General features: G+C 38.3%; 1 pseudogene; it reads right to left on the bottom strand.

The window, feature by feature from the left end:
* Positions 1 to 1459: 1459 nt before the first annotated feature.
* Positions 1460 to 2220, bottom strand: LOC118832390 (annotated as a pseudogene).
* Positions 2221 to 12157: the final 9937 nt, after the last annotated feature.

Genomic DNA, 12157 nt, shown 5'->3' with positions numbered 1-12157 from the left:
ATCTTACCATAGGTCAGAGAATTCACACTGGAGAGAAAGCTTTTGTACTGTTAATGGAATAGGAAGATCTTTCCCATCTATTAGTAGGCCTATGTGACCTGTTTATAGTCTGAGTCACATGAGCCTGTGGTGGTAGGAGATTGCCAAACAAGTGGAGCAGTAAGAGTGGATGAGGTACAGCTGGGAGACAGAGCAGGCAGAGAGGAGAGTAAGAGAGAAGAGCATTTTACCTAAGGGAGCTTGTTTGTGAGGAGGCTTGATGGAGGGAAGGCTTGGGAATGGTAGTGCTCCCTGCATTGGTGATGTATACCAATTTCCTTGTTACTACAGTGGATTTGGCTTTCTTGTATCTGAATAAATATCTTGCTTTCCTCTTTAAAAATAGAGGAAGACTCATGATGGAAAAAGCTATGCACATCCAGAGAAAGAATTACGGAGTCTGAATGCAGATTGAAGCAAACTAGTGGCTCTCTCTTTTTTTCTCCTTTCTGGGTTTTGTTTTTTCTTTCTCATGGTTTTTTACATTGATTATAATTCTTCTTTACGACTTGATTATTGTGGAAAAAAGTTTGATGTGAAGGTACATATAAAACCTATACCGGATTATATGCTGTTTTTTTGGGGGGTATATTATGAAGGCAGAATTCATGATTTCAAAGAAAATCATGTATATGCCTGAATAGATCAGAACCACAGGATATAAGGAATTCTCTAAGTGGAAGGCAGAAGAATTAAAGCATTTAGTCAAGCTCCAAAGTAGCAGACCCATGAACCAGTGTTCCCATTTCAATATCCTGGCCCAAAGCTTCCAGGCCCAACAAGTCTGCCTCACAAGAGTATCCAGTAGGTTACAGAAAAGCCTGATGACATGATGACATTAAACCACATCACATTCGTGCTTCCCCCACTGGCCTCATGCCCTTCCTTGCTCAGCACTCTCTGCTCCAGCCAAGGCTCACCCTGCTCCCAGCAGTGCCTGCTTCTTTGGCACCTTTGGCTCAGGTTCAGCTGCAGTCATTGCTGTTGTTGTCGATGTTGTTGTCGCTGCCAGTGTGGCTGCCCCTGGCTCTGACAAGTCTCAGTCTCCAAGCTGTGTTCTCTCCTTTTATACAGCTTCAGACTTCCTCAAGCCTTGTCTGAGTGGCCAGAACTTAAATTCCTATGATTGGTTCTGGTCCTAGCGCCTCCCCTTAGGACCCTGGGAGCTTCATGCCCATGTCAGCTTAGCACCTAGTATTTAGGGGTTTGGGGCAAGATCTAATCTACCTCCTTACCTGGCCCCACCTCGAGCCCCACCTTAAACCTACTCAAATGGGCTAGAAGGAACTTCTCAGATACTGATTGCCTTAACAAGGGAGTGGGGAGAGAGAAGAGGGAGGGGGAGGAGTGGGAGAAGGGAGAAATTTTGGAATAAAAACACTTGTGGAACTGAGTACTGTAAACTAAAATAATAAATAAAATATAAAATTTCCTGGAGATCAAGCCTCTCATTCCAGTCTTTGTCGTAATCATTCACAAATCTGTCTTTCTCCACAAGTATCCATTCTGGATCTTCATATGCAGTTGGATATCTGTAGTCACCAAGGAATTCTTCCAAACTAACAAACCCATCACCATTTTTGTCACCTTCTTCTAAAGCCTCTTGAATAACAAATTCTGTCATGTAATCAACCTCTCCAGGAGGCTCAAAAGCCATAAATTGGACAAGGCTTGGACCAGGAACTTTGTTCAGATTCACTTTTTCAAACCATTTCTTGTCCTTTGAATGAAGCTGCCTAAAAGATTCCTCTTCAGCAGGGTCCAGAGCAGTTGTTCTCACCAAAGTCAATCATGGGTCATACACCTGAATGTTGACCTCACCGAAAACATCACCAGCCATCGCGGGTTTTTGTGATATTCCACAAACTGTTTGCTCGTAGTACTATTTAAAGGACTTCTGGATCCATGTACTGTGTTCTTCTTCAGTAAGGAAACCATCAGAGTCCACATCAATTTTCTTAATGGTCACCTTCAGTCTTTTCTGCTGCTCTTCTGGACTGAGTTTTCCATATTCATCTGGTTCTGCCTGGTCGCCTAGCAGTGTCTTGAGGTCATAGTCTGTGTGGTGCTGGCCCTGCAGGTAGTGCAGACCTTCCCTTTTCCCTGCCCACTGTGCTGCATCAGCGCCTCCCCTGGGAGCAGCAACAGGAGCTGTGCTCCCTGGCCCAGCCTCTGCCACATCCCTCCCACTGCCTAGCACAGCAGAGGCTCCTGGGGAGGCAGGAGGACTTTAGGGCTGGGAAGAAGCCGCACATGCCCCGCCCCTCATTCTCCTTTTATTGTTAAAAATAGCTTTTACACTAGGTAAAATAAATACTAAACAAAATGAAGTAAAAAGATTTTTATTCAGTGAGTCACTAAACATTTGTATTAAGATAAATAAACAGAAAACACTTATTTTTAACACTTTTTTAATTTAATTTTTAAAATTTTAATTTATTGAATGACCACTCCTCTGGAAATAAAAAGTATGACCATGAAACGATTTCTATGAAATTTAGTGAACATTTCTTAAACTGACTTCCCCATATTTGTGTGTCCCTTCCTGGGTAATTCATGGACATATAACCGGTTGATCTGGAGCCAAATATCTTTTCTTCTTTGTTCTTTTCCCCTTCTTGTGTCATCTGTTTAGTGTTTAGTATTATCTATATGGTCTATTCTCACATTTAGAAGACTACTCAGAGACCTATAATCCAATGGGAACCTGGATGAAAATACCCTTTACAACAAGCCTCACAAGCTTTGATTCACACCTTGCTTAAAGCCTGGTAGTAAATAGTCTATTTTTTCCCACCCAGTAAAACGTGCCTCCTTGATATGATAGGAAGAATTTAATTTCAACCAATACAAATGAGAGATAAAAACTTTATGTGTGTCTCACTCATCAAAAGAATATGCGTATTTTGTTGGGGATAGTGGGCATCACCTAAATGAATGAAATACTCAGGGAAATTTCAAAAATTATCCCTTGGCTGTACATAGCTATGGTAATTGACAAGAGTTTTCATGCCCACTGAACTCGTAGAGAGAAATATTAAAGGTAAAAAGGGCTTCGCTTTGTACTAGGGAAAATTGAAACCAAACAAGGTTAAGTGACATATATAAATTCACATAACCAAGTAACAATGGAACTGTGACTAGATACTAGTCCTCCAGATTCTTGAGTTTGTCTCTTATTACGACAGAAATCAAGTTATGAACTATTGATCTCTACCTCACTGTAAGACTCCCTTATAAGACAGAGTAAACCCAGTAACATGAGTCTCAGTTTTTCTTTTAAAAATGACTGATTTTTAATTTCACTTTAGACATCAAGCAAAGTTAAAATAGAATTACAAGTATATTATATTATATTATATTATATTATATTATATTATATTGCATTGTATTGTGTTGTATTATATTATATTGCATTGTATTGTGTTGTATTGTATTGTATTGCATTGCATATTACATTATATTATATTATACTATATTTATATGTATTTTCAATTAATAACATAACCCAATCCATAAAATTATTTCTTCTTTGGTGACTTTAGCCATCATTATACCATCATCATCATCTCTGTCCATATAGTTCCATTATATGCACATGAATATATTACACACATATCTGCATGTGTACATCATGTGTATGTTTGTGAACAGCTAAGTGACACAGTGAATTGGATGATGGATTTGGTGTCAGAAGACCTGTTTTCAAATTCTGCCCCAAATGTTTCTGGCTAGGTGACTCTTCTATGCCACTTAATTTCTCTCCATTTCAGTTTTCTCATCTATAAAATTAGGATAACAACACTTAACAGGCAGTACTTTTATGAGGATCGAGTGAGATAAGATATTTTGAGAACCCTGAAAACCTTACAGAAAAGTATGCTAGTTATCATCATCATCAGTAATTATATAGAAGAATGACAGAGGGAAGAAGTGGAGAGAGACTGTGTGATATATGCTATTCTGTTCTACTGGTTTGACGTTTTGTGCTTTGAAGTACTTGAGACAGATGTTTTTCTTTAATCTTTTCTTCTATTTGTCAATTTTGATTACATGATAACATTTCATTGAGGCAGCATGGTACAGTGGATAATGACCCAACTTCCTAACAAAGCAGACCTGGATTCAGGTTCTGACACTAACATGTACTGTCTGCCCCATTTTGAGCTAGTTACTTAAAGTTTTTCAGCAACAGTTCCCCCTCCAAGACTACAAGTTGAAGAGAAAGTCGTGACTTGCATTGGTAGAGAAAGTTTCCTTCTACTAATAAACACAATAAAATATATTTTAATAAACATTTTTTGTTAGATGGCTCCTCTCCATTTATCCAATATTTTACCACTTGTCAAAGATATACATTATTTATGTATTTTAATTTAAAGTAATGCTGCTTTAAGTACTTTAGCGTATATCTCACTTTCATTTTTTGTATAAAATTCTTAGGTTATATTCCTAATTGTGGGGTTCCTGTTTCAGCGGTATTTTAGTATCATTATTTTGGTAATTCTTCCAAAGTCCTTCCAGCTTGAAATTCTAAAACCGTATGCCAATATCTGTTCATCTACAACTTCAACCAAATTTTCTTACTTTTCCTTTTTCAAGCAAATTCTGGGTATATGAAATACCCTATGGACCCCAAGTGTACTCTTGAATGCAGCATTTTCCCTAGATCTCTCCTATGCATGGAATTATCTTCTTCCTCTTGCCTACCACCTTGCTCTACTACCTTCATCCAAATCCTAGCTAAAAATCTCACCTTTTAAAGTAAGACATTTTCAAATCCTATGGATTTTGGTGCCTTTACTCTGTTAATTATTTCCAATGTATTCCATACATAACTTTATCTGTACCTAATTGTTTACATGTTGTTTCCCCCATTAGATTGTGAGCTCCTCAAAAATGGGGATTGTATTTTATCTTTCTTCATATCCCCAGTGTTCATAAGAGTGGTTGGTATAGTAGGCACTTAATAAATGTTTACTGAATAAATTTTTTAGTTCATTTTTATTTATTATTTTGTTTTCCCCATTTACATGCCCAAACATTTTTTTAGAAAGATGAGGCATTTCCTTTTTTTTTTTTAAATGCAATTTATTTATTTAACATATTTAGTTTTCAGCATTGATTTTCACAACAGTTTGAATTACAAATTTTCTCCCCATTTCTACCCTCCCCCCCACTCCAAGATGGCTTATATTCTGGTTGCCCTGTTCCCCAGTCAGCCCTCCCCTCTATCACCCCCCTCCCCTCTCATCCCCTTTTCCCTTCCTTTCTTGTAGGGCAAAATAAATTTCTACGCCCCATTGCCTGTGTATCTTATTTTTTAGTTGCATACAAAAAGTTTTTTTGTTTTTGAACATCTGATTTTAAAACTTTGAGTTCCAAATTCTCTTCCCTCTTCCCTTCCCACCCACCCTCCCTAAGAAGTCGAGCAATTCAACCTAGGCCACACATGTATCATTATGTATAACCCTTCCACAATACTCATGTTGTGAAAGGCTAACTACATTTTGCTCCTTCCCAACCCATCCCACTTTATTGAATTTTCTCCCTTGACCCTGTCACCTTTCCAAAGTGTTTGTTTTGATTACCTCCATCCCCATCTGCCCTCCCCTCCATCACCCCCCTGCCTTTTATTTTTTTTTATCTTCCTCCCTCTTCTTTCCTGTGGGGTAAGATACCCAACTGAGTATGTATGGTATTCCCCCTCCGGCCAAATCTGATGAGAGCAAGGTTCACTCATTCCCCCCTCACCTGCCCTCTCCCCTCCTCCCACAGAACTGCTTCCTCTTGCCACCTTTATGCGAGATAATCCACCCCATTCTATCTCTCCCTATCTCCCTCTCTCAGTATGTTACTCTCTCATCCCTTAATTTCATTTTATTTCTTTTAGATATCTTCCCTTCATCTTCAACTCACCCTGTGTCTGCTCTCTCTCTTTTACATATATATATATATATATATATATATACATATACATACATACATATATAAACACATATATATACACATACATACATATACACATAGATATATACATACATACACATTCACTTATATATATATACATAAACATATATATATATATATATATATATATATATACATACATACATATATACATATATATGCATATTCCCTTCAACTACCCTAATACTGAGGTCTCATGAATCATACTCATCATCTTTCCGTGTAGGAATGTAAACAAAACAGTTCAACTTTAGTAAGTCCCTTGCAATTTCTGTTTCTTGATTAGCTTTTCATGCTTCTCTTGATTCTTGTGTTTGAAAGTCAAATTTTCTATTCAGTTCTGGTCTTTTCACTGAGAAAGCTTGAAAGTCCTCTATTTTATTGAAACTCCATATTTTGCCTTGGAACATGATACTCAGTTTTGCTGGGTAGGTGATTCTAGGTTTTAATCCTAGCTCCATTGACCTCTGGAATATCGCATTCCAAGTCCTTCGATCTCTTAATGTAGAAGCTGCCAGATCTTGGGTTATTCTGATTGGGTTTCCACAATACTCAAATTGTTTCTTTCTGGCTGCTTGCAGTATTTTCTCCTTGATCTGGGAGCTCTGGAATTTGGCAACAATATTCCTAGGAGATTTCTTTTTGGGATCTATTTGAGGAGGTGATCGATGGATTCTTTCAATTTCTATTTTGCCCTGTGGCTCTAGAATATCAGGGCAGTTCTCCTTGATAATTTCTTGAAAGATGGTATCTAGGCTCTTTTTTTGATCATGGCTTTCAGGTAGTCCAATCATTTTTAAATTATCTCTCCTGGATCTATTTTCCAGGTCAGTGGTTTTTCCAAGGAGATATTTCACATTGTCTTCCATTTTTTCATTCCTCTGGTTCTGTTTTATAATATCCTGATTTCTCATAAAGTCACTAGCTTCTACTTGCTCCAATCTAATTTTTAAAGTAGTATTTTCTTCAGTGGTCTTTTGGACCTCCTTTTCCATTTGGCTAATTCTGCCTTTCAAGGCATTCTTCTCCTCATTGGCTTTTTGGAGCTCTTTTGCCATTTGAGTTAGTCTGTTTTTTAAGGTGTTGTTTTCTTCAGTGTATTTTTCAGTATTTTTTTGGGTCTCCTTTAGCAAGTCATTGACTTGTTTTTCATGGTTTTCTCGCATCCTTCTCATTTCTCTTCCCAATTTTTCCTCTACTTCTCTCACTTGCTTTTCCAAATTCTTTTTGAGTTCTTCTATGGCCTAGGGCCAGTTCATGTTTTTCTTGGAGGCTTTGGTTGTAGGCTCTATGACTTTGTTGTCTTCTTTAGGCTGTATGTTTTGGTCTTCTTTGTCACCAAAGAAAGAATCCAAAGTCTGAGACTGAATCTGGGCGCGTTTTCGCTGCCTGGCCATATTCCCAACCAACTAAGTTGACCCTTGAGTTTTTCAGTGGGGTATGACTGCTTGTAGACTAACGAGTTCTATGTTCTACGTTTGGGGGGGAGGTGCCAGCTCGTCAGAGCCGCACTCCTCCTTCCCCAAGGACCCCCAGTCCAGACTGGGCTTAGATCTTCAGCAGGCTGTTGCACTCCTGCTTTGATCCGCCACTGAATTCCTCCCACCAGGTGGGCCTGGAGCCGGAAGCAACAACAGCTGTAGCTGCCTCACCTCCGCTGCCCCCGGGGCTGGAAGCCGAAGGGTTAGGGCGAACTCCTTCCACTCCTGCAGCTTTTCCCACTAACCTTCTCCGCAGTCTTTGGTGTTTGTGGGTCGAGGGGTCTGGTACCTGCCGCAGCTCACATATTCAGGGCGCTAGGGCCCCCTCCGCCCGGCTTCTGGTCTGGATCGTCCACGCCGCTCAGGCTAGGCTCTGCTCCACTCCGTTCCCAGCTCACAGCTCCGTGTGGAATAGACCTCACCCAGAGACCATCCAGGCTGTCCTTGGCTGGAGCCCTGCTTCCCTCTGCTGTTCTGTGGGTTCTGCCATTCTAGAATTGGTTCAGAGCCATTTTTATAGGTTTTTGGAGGGACTCGGGTAGGGAGCTCACTCTAGTCCGTGCTTACCAGCCGCCATCTTGGCTCCGCCCCCGGCATTTCTTTTTTAATCAGTTAAAAGCACAAAATGTTCTGGACAATGTTAAATTCCACACAACATAATGCTATAGAGTTATATATTAAAGATAATTACTGTCTATACATATGCAAAAATACAATGTTCTGTTTCATACAATAAACCCCCTAATAAACCAGTTTAAAAATTAGGCAGAAACTCACCGCATTCATATGTGAAACATAAGTCTTTTAGTTAGTTCCTTCGAGGATTTAACACAAACATTAAACCTAAACATTGTCCATTTTCCTTCCATTTCAAAATTATTATTAAAATCTACATAAAACTAAACAAATATTACTGGTACCTTAGCTACCTATTACTGACATAATAATATTCAAGCATGATGTAAATCCTCCCTTTTATTCAAGTATGGTAATATAATTTAAATGCCTCATATATGTAAGTATTGTATTAGGGAATATTTAGAGACAGTTTAACTTTTTCATTTGGAAAAATGTTAATTTTTATTTCTTAAATACATTTAAAAAACTCACATATGATTGTTTTCACTTTGTTTTTCTGCTAAAAGACCAAGATTATAATCTTATAAATACACTGTTTGAGTGTAGTAAAACTTAGAATGGAAATCATAAAATCAACCTCATATCCCCAAAGTCAAGCTGCTAACAGATGACAAAGTTGTCAGTACTGCAGATACACCAGAGGGAAAGCAATTGTAATGAGCTTCCAAACGTCTTTGTGGTAGGAATGTTCATCATGGAGCCACTGGCCACAGTCAGTGGTTCCACTAGGAAGAAACAAGTCCTGATTTTCAATGATTTGTACCTTCAAAAGCTTGTCATCATGATTCAAACCATTTCTTCAATTAGATGAAGAGCCTCTTCTTGGTGCAATACCCTGGTTATTGGGCACTACCCCAAGATAAAAGTTCTGACTGTAGCAATCTACTCTTTGAGAAACCTGAAGAGTCCAGCTTCTGGGTAAAGAACTCAATACCTCACAAAACTGCTGAGAAAACTAGAAAATAATATGGCAGATACTGAGTATTGACCAATATCTTATACCATATACCAAAAGAAAGTCAAAATGGGTTCATTGTTTATATAAAAAGGCTGATACTATAAGCAATTTGGGAGACAAGGAATGGTTTATTTGTAACATTTACAGAGAAGGGAAGAATTTATGAACAAACAAGAGGCAGAGAGCATTACAAAATGCAAAATGGATAATTATGATTGCATTAAACTGAAAAGTTTTGTACAAACAAAGGCAATGTAAAAAAGATTGGAGGGAAGCAGAAAATTGGCAAAGAATTTTTACAACCAGTGTCTGTGATAAAGGTCTAACTTCTAAAATATACAGGGAACTGAGGCAAACTTATAAGAATACAAGTCATTCCCCAATTGAGAAATGGTCAAAGGATATGAATAGGATGTTTTCAGAGGAAGAAATTAAAGATATCTATAGGTATATGAAAAAAATGCTCTAAATCACTATTGATTAGAGAAATGTAAATCAAAACAACTCTTAGGTACCACATCTTTCCTGTCAGATTGGCTAACATGACAAAACATGAAAATGATACAAGCTGGAGAATATATGGGAAAATAGGAACACTGTTACATTGTTGGTGGAGTTGTGAACTGATCCAGCCATTCTGGAGACCAATTTGGAACTATATTCAAAGGGCTATAAAAATGTGCATGTCCTTTGACTGAGGAATACCACTCCTAGGGCTATATCACAAAGAGGTCACACAAGTGGGAAAGGGACCTGTACATGCAAAAATATTTCTAGCAGCTCTTTTTATGGTGGCAAAGAATTGGAAATCAAGAGGATGTTCATCACTTGGGGAATGGCTAAACAAGTTGTGGTATATGTAATGGAATAGTATTATGTTCTAAGAAATGAGAAGCAGGTCAAAGAGCCTACAACAGAAACCTCCAAGCAAAATATGAACTAGTCTCAGGACATGGAAGAGCTCAAAAAAAGATTTGGAAGAGCAGGTTAGAGAAGTAGAGGAAAAATTGGGAAGAGAAATGAGTGTGATGAAATAAATCATGAAAAACAAGTCAAAGTCTTGCTAAAGGAGAACCAAAAAATACTGAAGAAAATACTGCAGAAAAGAGCACCTCAAAAATAGACTAACTCAAATGGCAAAAGAGCTCCAAAAAACCAATGAGGAGACGAATGCCCTGAAAGGCAGAATTACCCAAATGGAAAAGGAGGTCGAAAAGACTGCTCAAGGATTTGCTACCTTAAAAATTGGATTGGAACAAGTGGAAACAAGCGACTTTACGAGAAATCAAGATATTATAAAACAGAAGAAAAGGAATGAAAAAATGAAAGACAATGTGAAATATCTCATTGGAAAATCCACAGACCTGGAAAATAGATCCAGGGGAGAAAACCTAAAAATTATTGGACTACCTGAAAGCCATGATCAAAAAAAGAGCGCAGATCTCATCTTTGAAGAAATTATCAAGGAGAACTGAACCTATATTCTAGAGCCACAGGGCAAAATAGAAATTGAAAGAATCCACAGATCACATCCTCAAATTGATCCCAAATAGAAAACTCCTAGGAATATTGTTGCCAAATTCCAGAGGTCCCAGATCAAGGAGAAAATATCGCAAGCAGCCAGAAAAAACAATTTGAGTATTGTGGAAACATAATCAAGATAACCTAAGATCTAGCAGCTTCCAGATTAATAGATCAAATGGCTTGGAATACAATATTCCGGAGGTCAATGGAGCTAGGATTAAAACCAACAATCACCTATCCAGCAAAACTGAGTATCATGCTCCAAGGCAAATATGGATTTTCAAAAAAATAGAGGACTTTCAAGCTTTCTCAGTGCAAAGACCAGAGCTGAATAGAAAATTTGACTATCAAACACAAGAATCAAGAGAAGAATGCAAAGGTAAAAAGGAAAGAGAAACCACAAGGGATTTAATGAAGTCGAACAGTTTTGCCTACATTCCTACACGGAAAGATGATTTGTATAATTCATGAAACCTCTGTGTTAAGGTAGCTGAAGGGAACATATTATAGGTATATATATATATATATATATATATATATATATATATATATGTGTGTGTGTGTGTGTGTGTGTGTGTGTGTGTGTGTGTGTGTGTGTATCTGTGTGTGTGTGTGTACACATATATGCAGAAAGAGAGAGAGAGAGAGAGAGAGAGAGAGAGAGAGAGAGAGAGAGAGAGGGCATAGGGTGACCTGAATATGGATGGATGATATCTAAAAAAACTCAAATTAAGGGATGACAGAGGAATATATTGAGAGAGGGAGAAAGGGACAGATAGAATGAGCTAAATTATCTCACATAAAAGTGGCAAGAAAAAGCAGTTCATTGGAAAGGAAGAAGGGGCAGGTGAGGGGGAATGAGTGACTCTTGCTCTCATCAGATCGACTTGAGGAAGGAATAACATCCACATTCACATGGGTATCCTATCCCACAGGAAAGTGGAGTCAGGGGGATAAGTAAGGGGGGATGATAGAAGGGAGGGCAGATGGGGGAGGAGGTAATCAAAAGCAAAACTTTTGAAAAGAGACAGGGTCAAGGGAGAAAATTGAATAAAGGGGGACAGGACAGGAGGGAGAGTAATATACTTAGTCTTTCAAAACAGGACTATTTATGGGAGTGTTTTGTATAATGATACTGTGCAGGCCATGTTGAATTGCTTGCCTTCCTAGAGAGAGTGGGTGGGGAGGGAAGAGGGGAGAGAATTTGGAACTCAAAGTTTTAAAGGAGATGGTCAAAAAAAGTTGTTTTTGCATGCAACTGGGAAATAAGATATACAAGCAATGGGGCATAGAAATCTATCTTGCTTTACAAGAAAGTAAGAGGAAAAGGGATGGGGATGTAGAAGGAGTGGGATGATAGAAGGGAGGGCTGCCTGGGGAATGGGGCAAATGGAATATATGAAATCATGAAGTTGGGGGGAGGGTAGAAATGGGGAGAAAATATGTAACTGAAAATCTTGTGGGAATCAATGCTGAAAACTAAAATATAGCAAATAAAATAATTTTTAAAATGCAGGTTATATTAATAAAATGATTAAGCTACCTA

This window comes from Trichosurus vulpecula, chromosome 9 (genome assembly GCF_011100635.1).
Source record: "Trichosurus vulpecula isolate mTriVul1 chromosome 9, mTriVul1.pri, whole genome shotgun sequence".
NCBI lineage: Eukaryota > Metazoa > Chordata > Mammalia > Diprotodontia > Phalangeridae > Trichosurus > Trichosurus vulpecula.
This window is presented reverse-complemented; position numbering and strand designations above follow the sequence as displayed.